Below are 18,774 nucleotides of genomic sequence, written 5' to 3' on the forward strand. Positions count from 1 at the left end.
TGTATTTTACAAAAAAAAACAAAACGTAATAATTCTTAAAATTCTGACTGCTTGCTTTGTGTTACCAGCATTTACTTGTACTTTTACTTGAAATACATTTAATATCATAAAATTACTTTTGAGAACTGAAAATAGCAGATACTTTAAGAGTTTTACTCAAGTAATATTTGAATAGGTGATTTTAACTTCTACCAAAGTAATTTTCTGCATAGAAATCTGTAAAGTACGACCTTCCACCACTGCAAATAAATACCATATAAATGTTTTTGGTAAATTTTCCTTTTTTTGTTACATTCCACACTGTAACAACATTTCTGGCAGTTTTAGTTCCCATTTTGCTTGTATGAAAATTGCTATACAAATAACATCTGCTTGACTGATTGAACTGCCAGGATATAGTATATTTACTTTGTTCGCAGTAGAAATGATATAACTGGGGCAAAACATAATATATAATTGTATCCATTTCATAACTGGAAAACACTGAATAAGGATGACATGCACCTCTGTGACTTGTTTCACTTTAGTCTCATAAAACCACCTCTGTCCTGTCAACTCTCTCTGTGTGTGTGTGTGTGTGTGTGTGTGTGTGTGTGTGTGTGTGTGTGTGTGTGTGTGTTGTAACTAAGAGGAGCAGCAGCTCTAACAAGATGGATCTCTTGATTAGGTATCATGGAATGATATAACCTGCCCGCTAACACAGGTGCAGACCTGTGCAGTCACATGTAGGCCACACATGCACCCATTAACATACACAAACACTCGTGGAACTGCAGTCGGTGCTTGATATTGATGGTAAGCATTACCACATGGGTCATTTTTCATGCTTGCTCTCCACTGCTCATTAACTTATAAAACAGACTTGAGTGTCCCATATTGTCAACGTCTATTCTTGGCGTTTTATAATTTCTTGACACAGATTTCGTATTTGAAAATGTTGAAACGCCTCCTGCCAGAGCCTGTCCGCGAAATGTGTCAGAGCATGAGGTAACAATAATGAATCACTTTTCTTCCTCCTCACAGCCAAGCACAAGATGAAATGACACCTACACGTTTTTACTTTAATTAGACATTAGCTTCTCAATGATAATTTAGGAGGATGTGATGGAAGATGCTTTCTCATGGTGCATTAAAATAAAAAATATGAAGGTGGCAGTTACACCCACTCCAGCTGAACACCTCTGCAGGACTAAGAAGAGAACGAGGAACAACAACCAGCTTGTTGCCTTCAGCCATTATCCTGTTTATTATTCTAACTACAATTATTACTAATAGTAGTATTCAGAGCATCTAATACTTCATCAGGTAACCATATCAGGTCAATATCAAATTTAATTCATCTGAACTGTGTTTCCCTGCAAAAACTTCAAAAAGAATTTCTGTAGAAGTATTGCTTATGCATTTTATTTTAATGGGGTTATTTTACTGTAATTTGACATTTATTGTTTTGAGTCATTTGACAGTTTTTTCACTTTATTCAAGGAGTTTGATCGTAATAATTTAAGGAAAAATCTGTAAAAAAAAAAAAAAAAAAAAAAGTGTTTATTTGCAAAATGTCCAATAAAAAAAATCTAAATTTCTAAATTGTTAAATGCATCTACCATCTGCCATGCTTACCCTGTCTATTCACTCTTTTCTTGATGCCATATTGTCAACAATGGACATGTCTGCGTGCTTGTGCTTTTGTGTGTGTATATTCAGGACTATTGTGGCTGACATGGACTCACTGCAACATCGTTGATATTTTTTAACCAACAATAAACTCTAAAACTGTCTATCATGTTACAGCATGGCATACAATGTCTGAACGCAGTGTCAGAGTTTGACTCCTGTTTGCTTGACAGGTGCATGTTAGAAGTGAGCCTGTTTCTAAAGAGCATTCATAGATAATTCCTAAACCTCTCTTGTAGCTTCATTCACCTCTCTGCTGCCCATGCAAAATCTCAGTATAATCCTAACACTGTTGTTTAGTGTAATTGACCTAACTGTAAGTTAAACTGGCCACAAACAAAATCAAACAAAACTAATTACAGTATTTACTATGTCAGCAGCCGTATGAGGCTGAAATGCTTTCACAACAGAAAAAAGAGATTATATCCTTTCCACTAGTGCCCTCCTTATTGTGTTCGGCAGTTTCTGTAATAGGAGAAACTCTTAAATTCAGATGTCTACATTGTGCTTTGGCCTAAAGAGAAAGGTTCAAGAGTAAAGTTTGAAGTGCAGCTTCTGTTAAAATATTCAATATGTCAGGTTATACCCACTAGATGGTGACACTGGGTGAATGGTGGAGGGTTTGGGCTGCAGAATTTAAGCATTTTGTTTGCTTGTTTGTTTGTTTTGGTGGGTGGGGGTTGATGTATTATCCTGTGTTATCTGTGAAGCACTGTTTTGAAAGGTGCTACATAAATAAAGTTATTATTATTTTTATTATTGTTGTTGTTGTTGTTGTTGTTGTTGTTGTTGTTAGTAGTAGTAGTAGTAGTAGTAGTGTGCTCTTTTTTGTCATTTATCTTTTGTTGTATCTTTCTGTAAAGTGTCAATAAAGGGTTTTTGTTTGTTTGTTGTATCAAGTAAGGGGGACGTTTGCATAGGCTATTTGCTTCTTGACATCTGACACTTTTTTCAATTTTATTTTATAATCATCTGGACTTAATGCAGTTTTTAATTGTGTGCAACTAAACTAAACTATTATTATTATAATTATTGCTGTTGTTGTTATTATTATTATTGTAAGACTGGCACTGCTTGAAAGTTTTTAAAAAACAGACATTAATAGACATGGGTCATTGAAAGTGCTTGAATTAATACATTATGTACAAGAATAGAAATTAAAGTTCTTTTGATATACTTAAAAAAAACAACTTTACATCAGTGAATAGGCTGCGTTCTGCATGAGCGTTCCCATAGTTGCGTCATTGGTTCATGTGTCACCTGTCACCACCTACACTCAGCTGAGAAGTCTTCACACATTCAAGCCTCTCTCATTTTTTTCTGTTGTCTGTGTTTCCTGCTAATTCTCATTTTAAAAAATCTCATTGTTGTTACAGCAAATAACCCTTTAATTATGTAGTGTTGGGTCCTTGAATATGAGGGAAATGAGCCTGGAGAGACCTTGAAAAGTCATTGAATTTTATGTTTAAGAAGGTGTGGGAACCCTGGAGATCCATATGAAGCAGACAAACCAAATAACCCTCATAAATCACTATATCCAGAAAATCTCGGACACCCTCTCGACAGAGCTCATATCAGCTGTTATCTGACATTAGCTTGGGCTTGTTTACCATTAGGAATATATCTCATGCTTTAGGATTTCAGATTAAGGCCACACTCTGGGTTTAAAGTGCACCTGTATGTGTTTACCCATCATTCCATCTGGTCTTTAACCTCTAGTGAAGGAACCAGGTCATGTGACTGTATAAATCAGCAGAGCATGTTAATACTGCATCACTCAGTAAAACACTCAGACGCCGGTCTGATCACGCCACAAATGTGAGGAAATGATAACAGCTTGATGGGTATGACTGTGCATATCATGCTGATGATCATCTGGCCTGTTTTCATAATGCTGACCTCACCACCAGGCGGGTAGTTGAAAATGCTGGCTGTTTTCCATGAGTCATGCTGCAGAGGCCTCCCTGCTGGCACAGACTGTTGGGGTAATCCTGAGGATTACAGTCCTGCTGAGGTACCTCAGGTGAGCGCTTGGATTACCTGAGGCGTTGGCTGACTTCAATTATTGGCAGCTAACGTGAGGTCATCTGATGAGGACATGTCAGATCATTGTCCCTAAATTAAAATGTTTTGTGGCAGGCTGTTTTCATGCATTGTTCGAAGAAAAGTAATGTACCAGAATTCATATATAACGCACGTAATCGTGAAAGCTGTAATCATGTGACGAATGCACTGATGGGAGTAAAAATGTTGATGATAGTATAGGAAGCGAAAGTCATCATAATGATGCCTTCATGTGCTCCTCAGAAATATGTGCTCATGTGCTCTAGGCAGCCGCCTATGTTGCCTATAGAAAGATCCATCGCTGCTTTTCCTTGATTTTCTCTCTCATATTTGCACACTTTCAAGGATCCATGAGAACGTCGGATCTCACACATGTAAGAAGAAGCCACAGATAAATGTGGCTGTTTTCTGAAAGGCGAGACCCAGTTGGGTAAATATAGGAACACGTTTGAAAAAGATGAAGTATCTCCTCTGCACAAAGACTTGGACTAATAATTTGTACAACCCCTCCAGGTGTTTGGAGAAGAGCTTTTTCAGTAATGGAGGCAATTTCATGTTCAAGTTCACAAAGAAATACCCCCACTTTCAGGGAAGTGTTGCCATTTCATTTCAAAATGTAAAAGCAGCACGTTTGTGTCAGTTTAGAGGAAAAAATATTTTTGAGGTTATGATTATCTTGGACTGTAAAAACTAAACTAACCTAAACTTAAAAATGGGCATTAAAAGTCAGTAAAACTGCTCCTAACAAACAAGCAGAGAGTGTTTGTTCCAGACAGGATGCTCACCTTTTCATGTCAGCTCCAGAAAATCACTGCAGGACATCAAGGGAACATGAAATTATGATTATCTGCTGCTTTATTGATGTTGCTGGTTGACTTACAAAAAGGAGACGGAAGAAGGAGGAAGTAGTTGTCATGCTAGTTGGCAGCAACACGTGACAGCTCCTCTGCTGAAGGCCTTCAGTTATTCCACCGTCACTGAGAAAGGGGTGGGTCTCAATAGTTTCTCAAAGATACTGTATCCCAAGGTTTTCAGTGCTTCATTGTCGCGTGTGCTGTTCCCACTGAAACACAACACAGGCAGAGCACACAGAGAGAGGCGACGCTTCAGCAAACACATTAAAAACAGGGACATTTTCATTGGAACAAACTGTCTTTGGAGGCAGAAGAAAATGATTACTGCAGAAAATGTCATACACAGTGGCAAGTCATTTTACAAACCACATAAAATATTTAAATCAGAATAAAATTAAAGAGAAATCATGGAAAAAGAAGAAGAAAAAAAGAAGAGAAAAACCACAGTTTCACAGAAACATGACGGTTGAACCAAATACTTAACGATGAACAAAAGCAATAAAATTTTTAAAAAATTACAAAACAAGTTGACAGCATAGAAAAATTAATATTTCAAAACAGTGTAGTTTGTTATCACACAGTAAAGAGATCATGTAAAGAATGGATATCATTATGGTTGTTTTTTTTATTTTTTTAATTATTGTGTTTTTTTTATTTTTTACCATTACCATAAATGGCATCTCAACCATCCGGGGCAGAGGTCTATATCTTAACAAATGTGGGCTCTGCTAAAATAAAGAAATAAATAAAATTAAATTAAAAACATCAAATAAAAATTGACTTTTGTTATTACAGCCCTGAGGAAATAAAAATGCAAAGAAAACATTTTTTTCCATTGCAATTTTCTTAGCGAGGACATCAAAGGGTTAAATACATGCATCACGTCACTTGTTTTGTATAAGTGTCTTTCTTTGTCTGCAGTTGACTAACCAGAACTGTGACTCTCCTCACTGAGATTGAACTCGGTCAGGGAGAGCTCAGAGTAATATTTGTACGTATGTTTGAAACATTCACAAAAAAAGTCACATCATCGCTGGCTTGTGATTGGACGCCTCTCATGGATGCACTCACTGACTGCTCTTTTACCAGCATTAATATCAAACAGCACAAATGGTTGTATAACTGGAACCCGTGGCTCCAATACCGTACCATCCGTCTACAAATGCACGCGCCAAGGCTGCTGACTGCATTTACAATAGTACACACACACACGCACACACACACACACACACCTTTGGCACCACCTGCCCTCCAGCTGCAGTGTGTGTGGCGTCAGTAGGAGTGAATAATGAGGTTAGCAGCGACACGTGAACACTCCTCCTGCTGGCCCTCACACATGTAGCATGAAGGGGGGCCGAGGAGGGGATGCCATGGTTGCCATGGTGCCTCTGCCAGTTGTATTAACCCCCTCTACACACACACACACACACACACACACACACACACACACAAACAAACAAAGACATCTCCTCCACAAAAGGCAAGGTGACAAAAATATATTTTCTCATTCAGTTTTCTCTTTGCAACATCCTTGAACAATTTGAATAAAGACACTAAAATGCTGCTGTCTGTACTCACGATGTTCTCATTTCCTTTTGTTTACATGTGACGGTAATTGCGTGCACTTTAGGTCACACTCTGCAGCACACCAGCCTGACAAACCCAAGAGGTTCTCTGTTTTCCACAAAACAAAACGCAACAAGTGTTTCCACAATCAGCAGTGAAAGATAACATTACACATCAGTGCTGTTCATATTACACACCATTAGGTTTCATATGTTATTGGGGTTTTTTGTGGGGTTTTATTTTAGATATTTAAACAGTTCAATGCAGCAGTTCGGCTGGCATCAGCATTGATGCTCCTCGCAGAGTGTCAGAAACCACGCAGCAAATAATGTTAAGATATTTAAGTAGATATAATAATGGACATAATATATGTGACATATATCGCATAAATTCTTATTGTTGTTCTTACTTATATATATCTCTGTTGTTCATTGCTGCTCACATAGCCTACTTATATTTTTATATTATTTTCATTTTGTTTTCTACTGCACTTTAAACAGGGAACTGCACAATTTTTTGTTTAGTAACATAAAAACAGATATTGATTTATTATTTATGGAGAAAGCATATAGATTAAGGTGGTTATTTATGTGTAAAATATTTAGATTAGCTCAGTTTTTAGAGAAAACAGGAGATGAGAAAACAAGCTCTTTTTCAAGATAAAGTGTAGATTTGTAAAATTCTTTTTTCACTTTATAATCCTTTTTTTTTTTGCAAGAACATTGGTCATATATTATTTTGTAACTTAATTTCTTTTGAGTATTTTTGCTGATATCTGTAAAACCGGAAGATAAAACATGCTTTGTTTTGTGATGGTGTCTTGTATTCCCATGTGGGATGAGCCACAAATGTCATGACAGGAGAATAAAAACTAATTAACTAACTATTTCTACTTGTTATAATTCTTTATGCTGGCATCAAAACAACCATAAGGGACCACAATATCCCCCTATTTCTGGTTCTGGTGATATGACACACACACAAACACACACACACACACAGATGTGGGCATAAAGTGCTGCAGAGGTCAGATGTTACAGAGTGAAGTGACATTGTGGTGGAGTCATCAGTTCAGGTTATTCATCGTGTTGTGACGCATCAGTGAACCACAAGATGGCAGTCTGAAGTCTGTGGTTTTTGTTACTTCTGCTTTATTTTTTCAGTCTAAACTTAATGCCTGTAAGACAAAGAATTTGCTTTATCAGTTTATTTACATTAATCACTCTCCCTCTCTTTTTCACTTTTCCCAGTGTTGTTTAAATTATTTTCATATTTTCAGTTTTGTTTGTATAACACCTCAGTATTTTTAATAAAGTGAACAAAATAACAGTATTACAGTAGCTATTATCTTGCTTTAAATACATCTGTATCATTATCATTCCAGTCACTATCTATTGAAGTTGTTAATTTATATATCCTTTATAAGATGAGGTTTACAGTTCTTTTTTCAAATCTTTTATTCACCATTTAGTGCAAGAACATAACCAAGGTACAAGGAAGATTTATTTGATGTTTAAAAAATATATAAAATACATTTGTCCCTGATCCTGCTGCATCTTTGGAGTTGAAGGATGAGTTGATTAAAATTAGCAGCTGCTTGCTCGGGCATGTTGTTGCTGGTGGCATCATTCATTTACTGCAGATCTAAATGCGGGAGATCTAAATTTACATTTACATAAATGTTGTTCATATTGTTCATTTTCCATTGATCCATCTTTTCTCGTCTTTGCATCTAATGCGTGCTCAGGTACATTAAGATCAGTGCTCTATTCAGATAATTCTGCTTGTCAGTTAATGCTGACTTCACTGATGGAATAATAAATGTTTAAAATGTCCCTGCTGTCCCTGAGCTGTGTGGGTCAGTGGTGGACAGTCTTATTAAGCTGCCAATAAAACTGCTCGAGTTTTATGGTCACTCCTGTAGTTTGATATTGATCAACAGGTGTGGCTGAACAAGACTCACACTCACGGCCCTGTCGGTGTGGTTTCCAGAAAGTGTTGTTACTAATTAGGCCGTAAAGAAAGACTTTGTTCTGCTCTGTCATGAGTCACTGCATGACTGTGTGCATCGAACACAGAGAGACCTTCTGATGCCTCCAGGTGGAAGTGTGTGCGTAAGAAAGTAGTTAAAGCTGCATGAGGGGATCATGCATGACTTAAGTAAAAAGGATCTTTATTGATCAAGTTCTCTCCATTTTTCGGTGGCTGTGCACACAGGGAAGGGAAAACTAGAATTAAAGCCTGGCGAGTGTTCGCTTCCGTGCACCAGTCAAGTTACTCTTGTAATTTACATCCATGTCTGTTGAAACATGGATGACTTCACACACATCTTCACCCCATTAGCACAAGATTAACCCTTAGGGCCCGCTTTAATATTACACACATGCTCTGCACACAAAATTCGCTTTTTAAAATCAAGCTTTAAAAAAATATTACATATTGATATAATTTTCTACTTCATTGAGGATTTTTTAAAAAAAATCTAACTAACATTAGCCATAATCATAAATGTCAAATATTGATTAATTTTAAGAATTTCAAACTTTTAAATGCCAGGTTTTTGTCATGATGCCTCTATGTTTTTAGACATGAAAAACAGAATTATTTCCAATATTTTATGCAAAGTAGATTTGTTTTTATTACCACGGCCTGGGATATGTCAATAATTTGCAGCAACATTGACTGTGAAATTGCACCAAGTGGAAAACGCACATATAACATAAAAATGACATAATCTGGTGGAAAATAGTAAAAATGACAAATTCCAAGGCAAAAGTCCAGAATGTTGCCCAGAAATAATACAATGCATGTTTTAATGCTTTGATGGCTGTGGGATCAAAAATTGCAGTTTGAATGGGTTTCAATGGAGCATTTTTTCGCACTAATAAGTATGAATTTATCAGTTTTGTTTCCACAGTGGATTTTAGACTCATTGTAGGAGCTGAGCTGGAAACAGATTAAACAAAAATACACAATCTTGCCAAAATGTATGCCAAATGCATTAAGGCAGCCAAAGTTATAAAAAACAAACAGTCCCTAAGGGTTAATGTCACCAATTCAGTATATGACCAGATGTCTCCCCCTCTGTTTCGGAGATGTGACGTTAAATAATGGCCAGAAAATTGTTTCTGCACAACATTAGGATGTAACGGACCTTTGGATAAAAACAAATGTCATTAGGACATCATTTTATCTTTTATTTTATATCATCTGCAGGAAATTATGTCATCATTAGCGTAAGAATTCTTGAGTTATAGCCAAAAACATTTTTCATTAGGTCATATTAACTTTGACCTTTGACCTTCGACCCACCCAATTCTAATTAGTTCATCCTTAAGTCAGAGAGGACATTTGTGCCAAATTTCGAGAGACAGCAAGCTCAATTTGCGGCAGCGGCACCTAACTGTGGCACCTCGTGTGGCACCCCCAGATGCCGCAGCTAGGTGCCGCTAGCAGTCGCAGCAGATGCCACTGGTTGCCGAGACGTGCTGGGAGGTGCCAGGAGGTGCCGCGAGGTGCCAGTGCTTGTGCCACTGCTTGTCAGGAGGTGCCGCGAGGTGCCAGTGCGTGTGCCGCAGTTTGGCGGTTTTTAATATAGCCTACTCACAAAATTAATATATTACAAGGTGACAAAATTATCTGCAGCAGAGGAAAAATCCGCCGAAAAGGGGACACGAGGATGATATCAGCTTCCTCTCATCTCACTGTCTCTTCGCTGTGTGTGTGTGTGTGTGCGCGCGCGCGTGTGTGTGTGCTGGATCTGAAGACAGAATCACTATGAAGCTTTTAATCACTGATTTGCAACTCAGCAACAGATAAAGGCTTTTAAGTTTTTTTTTCTCTTTTTAATCTAGATCCATAATATAGGTTTTTTTCCTTTTTTTAAATGATCTTTTTTAAAAATGTTTTTTTTTTTAATGAGGCACAAGATGTTAATTTAAGAAGGATAGCTTCAGCCTACACCTTTTTGGTCAAGGTACTTGTGTTTTGACACAGCCACGTGTTGTTTCTAAAAAAGGGCATCTACAAAGATTATCAAAGAAGATTTGTGTCATCAAAAACAGGAATATTTACACCAGGGGCTCTAAAACTGCAGTATCTGTGGTCTCCCCATCAGTCAGATATAGAACAGAACATTTTATGTTTTCTTTCCTTTTTTGTTTTTTGTTTTTTTTTTTTTCTGTTAACAATCGAACAGTTCAAAAATCTCCTTTCTCTCCAGCGTCATTTCTCTCACTCCTCTCCACTCTACAACATGCAGTGGATGTGGACTCACTTCTGTGCTCGTTGTGACTGAGAAAACGCAGCTGCTTACCGCTCGTGGCCGCGCTGAAACCTGACAACAGGCGTGTGTGTGTGTGTGTGTGTGTGTGTGTGTGTGTGTGTGTGTGTGTGCGCGCGTGTGTGTGCGCGCTGACAGCCTGTGAATATACACACAGCGGAGAGACATGAGAGGAAGCTGATATCATCCTCGTGTCCCCTTTTCGGCGGATTTTTCCGCTGCTGCAGATTATTTTGTCACCTTGTAATATATTAATTTTGTGAGTAGGCTATATTAAAAACCGCCAAACCGCGGCACAAGCACTGGCACCTCGCGGCACCTCCTGGCAAGCAGTGGCACAAGCACTGGCACCTCGTCTCGGCAACCAGTGGCATCTGCTGCGACTGCTGCGACTGCTAGCGGCACCTAGCTGCGGCATCTGGGGGTGCCACACGAGGTGCCACAGTTAGGTGCCGCCGCAAATTGAGCCAGCCCCTGCTAAAAATTTCAGGAAATTCCCCAAAGGCTTCTTAAGATATTGCGTTCAAGAAAATGAGACGGATGCAAAGTCTCAGTGACCTTTGACCACTAAATTCTATCCAGTTCATCCTTGAGTCTACTCAAACGTTTGTGCCAAATTGGAAGAAATTCTCTGTGGTGTTTTTGAGATATCATGTTAAGAAGAATGGGACGGACAGTTGTAAAACCCAAAAACATTTTTGTAAAATTGTTATAAAAATTAGGGCTGTCAGTGTTAATTGCCATTAAGGTCTGTCAGTAACATGTTTGTTTTGGGTTCTTTCGCTTTAATCGCCGGCCGACATTTCCATTATTAAGAGACTGTACCGGGCTGAGTTTTTAAGCTAGAGTAATGAAAAAATGTATCATATGAAACTGGAAAACCTAATGAATCAAGTGGTACCAATCATGTCATGATTCTCAGAAAGGAGGCTAAATAACACAAAGTTAGGCTGAATTTTGGCGATGGAAAAACGGCATGGCCATTTCACAGGGGTCCCTTGACCTCTGACCTTGAGATATGAGATTTGATTCCTAGTCAAGGCAATCTTGTAGGAATTGCTTCATCTAAATATGGCCTTCATAATTGTTTTGAAATGCAAAATTATGGAACTGAAAACATACAATTACAAAATACAATTAATTGCTATTAACTATAGAAATCATGCAATTAATTGCAATTTTAAAAATTAATCATTTGACAGCTCTAATAAAAATACCACATCCTCAGTGACTCAGTAGCAGTTGATTTTATAGAGAGGTCTGTGATTATTTGCATAACCAGAAGAGGGCGCTTGTCACATGAACATGGGCTGTCCAGGAGTTTTTATCAACAGTGATGCTTTTCTGGTTGCACTCTGACCACAGCGAGCTACACACTGAGGGCTCATCGCTCTGTTTGAAAAGTACACTGTTCAAAGTCAATTTTTTTCTAACTCAGTTATTTTATAATAACATAATTGCATTCAAGTTTGAGCAGACAGAGTTTTCTGATTGGTCTCTGAGTCATGGCGGCACAGGGTCAAGACTCACCATAATTAATGCTCTGACACGTCACCAATCAACACTGTTCATCCCTGGCTGTCAGAGCTCACACCCAGCTTCATTTCGGCTGAACAACACAATGACAGCGTCTCTGACTCACCTGAAAGTGAGCTTCATTAGGCCTGATGTGACACCTGGTGGTGACATGACCTTTTTAACACGCTGAACTTTTCTCAGTCAAAAAAACCCTTTTGTAACTAATGGCGCACAAGTGTTCTAGTTCTGAAGTGAAACTGTCAGGGAAAGGCTGAAACAGACGCAACAGAGATAAGATAACCAGAGTTCAACTCCCTGAATCCTGGATCCTAAAAGTTCCCACCAACATCGTCAACTTTCATATCTCACAGTTTGTAACACAAACTTTAGGTTAAATATTTTTAGTCTCCACGACAAAGCCCAGATTAAAACTTTTAAACCCTGAGCAAATTTGTGTAATTTCTTTCAAAAACATGAGTAAAAAAGCAATGAGCAACTGATTAGAAATGTTCCACAAATTGCAAGAAATTAGTAGATTTAGAAACTGGCCATTACTACTGCTTTTTAAGCCTTTTTCCAGGTCATTTAACTTGTTCGTTTTTTGTTTAAGTTTATTTTTTGTTTGTCTTTTTTTCATTTGTTTTTTGAAATAATCTTCAGGGTTTTTTAAACCAATTTCTTGCAAATGTATTTATTTATTTAAAAAATAATTATAATAATTTTTGGATCTTTTTTCTTTTTTCCTTGCTCATTGCCTTCTGTCAGTGTTTTTGATGGAAATCAAGACAAATTGTTCAGTTTTCAAAGGGTTAAAACAACCTACACTTTTATCTGTTTCAGTTTTGTGTGTTTCAGCTCACATGTACAGTGACATTATAGGGCGCGGGTGAGAAATTATCAGCGAAATGTCTCATTTTCTTTAGTGTTGTTTTGTTCTTTCATCCAGCTGCTGCACACGAAGTACGGTCGTCTCTCCTCTGACTCACGCTGACTGAGCTGCGTCCGTCACTGTGTGTGTTAATGGAAAGCATCTCTCTCCCGCCACATATTCCAGCGTCTGTTGAAAAAGCCGCCCGGCTGTTAGAGTCTCCACAGTGACCGTGATGTGAGACACCCAGAGACCCAGTTTACAGTCATGTTACTGCATCAAACACATATAAAGCCAGGGTCTTTTGGAGAAGGGGGGTAATTAGTTTTGTTTTGTTTTAATTAGGTACTGATAGAAACAAAAAACATCTGATGCTTTGTTGCATAAAAGTGTGTGTGTGTGTGTGTCAGTCACACAACGTGATTTGATGCAGGACGAAAATGAGAATTAAATGAAAATCGCATCGTGTCAATACTAGTTTGTAGTGTTGGGAGTGTTGCATTGTTTTGGGATGATTTCTTCCTAAATTTCTCATTGCCTTTTAACCTATGTTTTTGAAAGACATCAAGCCAATTTGCTCAAGTCTCAATGGGTTAACAAAAGATCAGTGTGCCTTGTAATATTATCACTTTTTTTTAGCTCAGTAACAATTAATTTACCCTACCTGTTACGAAGGAAGCAATGTGTGCCAACTCCCCATCAGAAGTAGGCCAACAGAAACATCCCAGCCTAATTTGATCACAAATCGTGGTCATCGAAAAGTTGGGCAATGTACTTTGACTTGTTTGTGTTTAAACGCTCCCTGAGCAGCACTTGAGCTGCATCGACCATGTCAGAGGCGACAGTGTGGGTTATTTCAAAGGTGAGGTCTGCTGACAGGGCGGGCTGAGTTATGGAGTTAATAAGGTGGAGGGCATTGATGTGCCTCAACAACAAAGTGATCTGGACTTGCTCATTAATGGCAGAGCTTGATAAACACCCCAACAAAAAACAGGAAACCTTTTTCTGTTAAAAGTCAGCGCTGGAGAAGAGCTGGTTGTTTACCTCCAACCTTTCAAAGACAAATATCTGCCACATGCGTTTTTCCAACACGTTCTCATACCAAGTCATCACATATTGCCACTTTGTGGACTTCCATGTCTACATATTATGCTCTGGGCAAACTTCTGTGTCTACTTGATGTTCTGGGATGCGACTATTGTGATGTCAACAAAAGCACGTGGTTATGTTTTGGCAACAAAAGCACACGGCAACCAACACCAGGATATCAACAAATGCACATGCTGGCACGGATTGTTAGGATTAAGGGAAGGAGGAACATGGTAAAGTGTCGGGAAAAAACATAACATTCAGATGGGAAGCGAACACTGTAATAACATGAGACCGCTTCTGTCAGGCAGCGTTCTCCAGTAACACCGTGGACACGAAAGGTGGCTTTTGGCATCACGATCTTACAGGGAAAGTACTATCAAAGAGGCAGAATTTTACGTGTACTGAATAAAAGCGGGCTGTTTTTTCCAAAAGACATTTCATAAGAATTTGTTATGCATAAATAAGTTTATCTATATAGCATGTTTCAGCAATTTAAAGTGCTTTACATGGAGGATCAGTGCAAAATAAACACATTATAAAAGGACATCTAAGGTCAACAAAACCTAAAATAAAATAAAGAATGAATCAAAAGAATCAATAGTCAATTATGGTAAGCATTTGATTGCAAACTAACAATCAGATATTTTCAATATCTCATTATCTTGTCATACACACATGAACCTTTGGCTGCATTGTGTTTGAGAAAGACGGAAAATTGGAGACTACGTGCATATTTTTTGGGATTGGCCAATAATTCAAATGTTTTGGAGAAGTGTTAAAAAAAGACATTGACAAAATTTTGGAGATTTCCCATCAGACCTATTCATATTTTTGTTACTCACTCATGATTTGTTTGGGACTATTTTCAGCTGCGGATACTCATTTGTACTTAGCGAGTCTTTCCAGCAGCCGGATGGTGTTTTTGGGATTGAGTCCAAATGAGTGTGTGTTCATGATGAATGGACATATTACCCAGCGCAACAGTGTGGCTCACTGATGTGCTTCTAATGATTTTTTGGGAGACAATTCAGCTCTATTGCACAGAACAATAAGATACATCAAACTTTGGAAACTCACATGCAACCTAATAAAATTTTAAGACACATTTATTGGTGATTTTTTGTCTTTTTGTGTGATTTGTTAACAATAAGAAAAGTATAGAATTGTTCCAGTCTTATCCTTTAACAGAGAAACAAAACAAGGTTTCCTCCAGTTGCAGAAGATTCATCTGTATTCTGTTTTTCTCGTTTTAGTCACGATGGAGGAGAACATTGTGTTTATTCCCACAATCACATGCAATCAAACAGTGACACTTCTACACTTTAGGAGGATGCCGATGCAAATCAAACATAGTTACACACAAACAGAGGCAGCAATCAGGGACGATCCAACATCGGAACATATGAAAACCCACAGACCATTCATCGTGATGAGGCAGCTGCTGCAGCAAAACCAATCAACCCAAAAGGTTGTACTGGAAGCCACCAGGCTGCAGGACACTTTCCCATCATGCTCTATTGCTGGTGTGAGCATCCCAAAGGCAGCAGCTGTACAGGCATGGCACATATGTCAACCTATGTATACGACCACCAGGAGATAAAACAGAAGTGGCTGGGAAGCTAATGGCCCATTTTTGTGGTGGTTTTATGCCACGCACCATATTGTCCTGAGACACTGATGTTACAGTCACACATGCTACAATCTGAAGGCTGGAAGAGGGGAAGACAAAGAAAAGGTCTTATATATTATTGCAGCTTTAGGTACTCAGACCTGATGTTTCTTATACGAGAAATCTACAGACGTCACTAATCTGTATAGCCACTAAATTACAGTGCTCCAATATCCTCGATCATATGGATCATATGGATCATACGATTATTATACTGTTGTATTATTTTCATGCAGCTTTCATATTTAACCACAGATGATGTGATACTACATCTGGCGTCTTTTTCTAAACAATAATACACATAAGCTGTCCCCCGCAAACATGTTCTCACCATCCACTCTGAATGTTATCCCATTGAATTACTGTTATCGGTTGTCATCGAGGTAGTATAGCCGATCACACCAAGACGCATCGCTAGAGAACTATCGCCAGCAAAACCATTGTCTCCCAATGGTACAGTGCGCCTGTTGGGCCATCCTTTCTTGCTGCTGGACGACGCATTTTTCTGTTGGTTTTGGGGCGCCTTAAAGTTCAAATATTTTCAACTTTTCTGCTGAAGGCATGGAGTTGCACCGCTAGTTAGAATCACTTTTGGCTACGCGTCCACAGGCGCTCCCAGCCTTTTTCGAGATGTGCTTCCGAGGCGTTTTTTGGAGTAGTCGATGCCTCCGGGTGTCATTGCCTCTTTTATTTACATTTATCGTGAGGCGAGGCCCATTGTCAGGGGCCAAGGAGGAAGTCAGTTCTTATTCCAGAGTTGTCAAATATAGCTGCTTTGTCAGTGTCAAAGCCACCTTTTGTGGCTTTATGATATGTCCGGAGCAGTGTCAGTTTGTAATGCGGCTGGCTCTTTTTTACATATATGAACTACATGAATGGATCTGTAGATCTTAATGACACACTCTCCTGTTCACACACACAGAGATATGTGTCAAAGTAGACTATGAGAACAAACCTGAGAGCTTCATTGGTCACACTTAAGTGGCCACTGCGAGGACAGTCAATTATTTCCGAGCAGCGGAAAGACACAAGTCAGTGTTAGTCACACCTGCACTGATTCATTGAAAATAAGTTAGGCCACATGCTGTGGATGAAGGCAAAGGCCATTTTTACTGGTTAGAAGTTCACATTAAACCCAACAGACAAGGTTAATTAATAAACAGGGTTAACCAAGACAGATGTGATTAACAAAATCTACACTCTTTATTACCTCAATTGTTCTGGGTACTCAGTCTGGTGCAAAATCACACCAGGTGGTTTCAACACATTCGACCTGCCTGTGGCACATTCAATTATTCACATGCAGAGAGCCTACAGCACGGACTTGAGGCTGAACTGACTCTCAGCCTGTCATTGTCATTATATTATCTCTTGGCTCCACTCTGTTGACCTCATGCTATGAGCAGTGCCTTTGCATGTTAGTGCCCTTAACAGCGGCTACAGTTACACACACACCAATATTCCCCTACTAATACAAATATGACAATATTTTTATTTTGATGAGGGTCATATAGATAGTATATTATTTTTATATATTACACATTAGACCATTTACTGAATTTTGTGATTAAGACATTTGGGATATACCGGTATTATTTGGGTTTTAGAGGTATTATTTGGACATCTTTACAGCCAATTCAGAATGCATCTCAACTGACATTTTTACTGCAATTTGCGACATGTGATGTGTTTACGGTTGAGAGCTGTCATGGATACTTTGAACATGAACCAACTTGTAAACAGTTTGCAAGACTGACGCACAGACGCATGCAGGAAAGCCCTCATTTCATGAGAAGAGGAAACACACCTGCTTTTAAACATTATGGAAGACTTTAATATGAGACACGGTAGAAACAACCCAACTTGTCAAACACGGCCAATTTGTCGTGGATGCTGGCAGCAGACACTGCCTGCAACTACCGTAACGACAAAGTCCATATAGGGTGAGCGGAATTGTTGGCGGATGGGTCAAACAATTAAGTTATTTTAATAACAATATGGTGTCCTAGTGTGTGTAGCACGCCACGCACATTACACAACATTAGAAACGACCCAACTTATTTTAAGCAAAGCCATAATGTTTTTTTTTCTGAACCTAACCATATGACTTTGTTGCCTGAACTTAAGGAAATAAACCTAGAAACACTAACATTGTACGTTTTGAGGAGGCTATGCATTTAACGTGCAGAAGCTACACCATGCCTGTGAAAACATACGTTTTGGAAAAATACAGTGCAGGTTACAAGCATAAATTGATACGCCATCCCTGAACATCCAAAACTGACGCAGGAAGGTGCATAGTGCATTATGTTGACATCTAGGACCACTGACAAAGTAATTGATTATTTGGGATGAGAACCCATTGGAAAATACAGACTTTGTGTGCAAAGATCTTTACTGCTACTCTGAAAGCATTTTTCAGAGTGTTCAAAGACTTCTTAAACCATTTGGATATAAAAAAAAATCTGTCCACTGATGAATGAAAAAATTAACCTGCTTTTCTTGCAACACAAAAATATATAAATGTGTAATTTTGTACGAAAATACAAAATCATGGATTCCAGCACTGGGACCTTTGTTGCAGATCTCTGGTCTCTTTCCAGTCAGCCTCTTCAGTCAACTCTCAATTAAAGGCAAAAATGCCCCCAAAAAACAATTTTAAAAGAAATTGAAATATCAAATCATGGAAAGTCTTATAACTACAGACCAGTAGTAAAACCAATAATAAAATTGCAGTGTTAAGTGTTTGAAAGAACAATCAGTTTGGTTGTTTTTCAGCGCCAATGCTATGCTTCATATTCTCCATCGAGCACTATTTTGTAACTCTGTGGTTGCGCAAGTGCCGTGGAGTGGAGCATGCCCATCACTCAAAATGAGAAACTGAATGAGAACCTCTTCAGCTGCTTCTCCGTGGCTCAATTATTTCTATTTCCTTTGTTTTTGGTGCGGGCCAATCACACAAGATGGCCTGTGATTACCAGATCTTTGAATGCACTGCACACCAGGAAGATTCAAGAGTCAACAGTGTTTGAGTTTATTGTCTCTGGGAAGCTGGGCTCAATCAGTCTGCTGAGTAGCTCTTTTTAGTTTATAGATATGGTTGATTTGAATGTGTTACGTGTAGTCGTGCAAAATGAAACCAATGGCGAAGAGACACATGATAAATTGAGTCTAAAAGGGGAAAAAACAC

The sequence above is a fragment of the Plectropomus leopardus genome, chromosome 10 (assembly GCF_026936395.1).
Source record: "Plectropomus leopardus strain MGB_pleo_1.0 chromosome 10, ASM2693639v1, whole genome shotgun sequence".
Taxonomy (NCBI): domain Eukaryota; kingdom Metazoa; phylum Chordata; class Actinopteri; order Perciformes; family Serranidae; genus Plectropomus; species Plectropomus leopardus.